Genomic DNA, 1,767 nt, shown 5'->3' on the forward strand with positions numbered 1-1,767 from the left:
ATATAAAATATTTGATATATTATTACATTAAATTTGTTTTATTAAAACGTATTATTTATTATACTATATTATTAAATATTATAAATATTTTATTTTTTTGTTTTCCTAGTTACATTTAAAAGATAAATAACATAATACACTAGATACTACAGCTAATATAAAAGATAAATAACATAATACACTAGATACTACAGCTAATACACTAGATAAATAACATAATACACTAGATACTACAGCTAATACACTAGATAAATAACATAATACACTAGATACTATGACATGATATCATAATATAAATATTGTTAGAATTATAAAAAAAACAGGAAACTTTATTCTTGAATAATTTTACCTAAATGATATTAAATGAGCACATATCTTAACAGGGAGTATTTTTATTTGAATGTTTTGTTTTATTTTTGATAAATCATAAGGTTCTGCAAAAACACACAAAAATAAAAAATTACTTTTGTTCTTTCTACAAGAAAATCTATAATGATTCTTATATATTTCCAAAATATTAGTGTGAAATGATTATTTATTTGTGTTATGGAGTCTTTTATTCATTACGTTTTATTTTGCACTAGTATGTTGCTTATTCTATGGTCGCTTGCTTCACGCTGCGGCTTATCCTTCGACGTCATTTCCGCTACAGTTCACCTCGTAGTAGGTTGTACCGTTGTATACAACAGAAAGAATGGTTGTGCCACTTAAATGAATTATCGAATGAAATGTCATACAAACATTGTTTATTTCACAAGTTACAGAAACGCCCCATTACAATGAGCGGCAAACCGTCATTTTAAAAGGACTGAAATGCATCTTAAGGACAATAACAGCTAGCAAACTTACCGGTGCTGTTACATGGCAACTGTCAAAGCTGACAGACGGCTGTTTTCTGCACGTTCAGGCACAAATTACATCTCACAGCCCACCAAAGAGGTATAGGTGCGTATTAATTTAATTAATCATTCAAATGAAAGAGTAATTGTAATTCTCTCACGTGCGTTGTTATTTACGTTTTTGATTAATATTTAATTTGACTTTTTCGCCTCTGTGCATTAAAGTGTTTCAATATTTATGTCTTTCAGAATTATCAAGGTTGCCGAAAGATGTTCAAGCACAGCTGCGCTCTGGCGTTACTACAGGTGCATCTCAATAAATTAGAATGTCGTGGAAAAGTTCATTTATTTCAGTAATTCAACTCAAATTGTGAAACTTGTGTATTAAAGGGGTCATATGATGCTGCTAAAAAGAACATTATTTTGTGTATTTGGTGTAATGAAATGTGTTTATGCGGTTTAAAGTTAAAAAAACACATAAAGCGAGGTGTGCTGTGATTGGTCAGCTATCCAGTGGTTGTGATTGGCCGAATACCTCAAGCGTGAGAAAATGTTACACCCCTCACATACTGTTGATGCCGTGTCCAGCTGGAGCAACGAGACATAAACATTAATACCCATTACAAACGAGGCATTTGTTGCATCCAGTGGGGACATAATTACTGATTATAATGACTTATACTGTCTTTTTACGCGTTGCATCGCGCCGCGTAAACATAAAACTCTGTCTGCATTTGTGATCGGAGAAATGACAAACAACAAGTGCTAACGTTAATCCACACTGCCCAAAACTCGCGTTTGAATCATCAGTGGCAAATCCTTTAAATGAAAACGTACTTACAGACTGAGTCAGAACTGCCGGCATTGTAGTCTACTCTTCCAGGATCAGGAAACAGTCCTCCATAAAATGTGCTGCACACATCTGGAT

The 1,767-nt window shown here is 32.7% G+C and overlaps 1 protein-coding gene across 1 annotated transcript in view; it reads right to left on the reverse strand.

Annotated features, from left to right (window-relative positions):
* Window positions 1-1,767, reverse strand: part of LOC107716133 (transmembrane protein 240-like) — a 17,509-nt gene that overhangs the window by 11,794 nt on the left and 3,948 nt on the right. The window lies entirely within an intron of this gene.

The sequence above is a fragment of the Sinocyclocheilus rhinocerous genome, unplaced genomic scaffold (assembly GCF_001515625.1).
Source record: "Sinocyclocheilus rhinocerous isolate Xijiao unplaced genomic scaffold, SAMN03320098_v1.1 scaffold148, whole genome shotgun sequence".
Lineage (NCBI taxonomy): Eukaryota > Metazoa > Chordata > Actinopteri > Cypriniformes > Cyprinidae > Sinocyclocheilus > Sinocyclocheilus rhinocerous.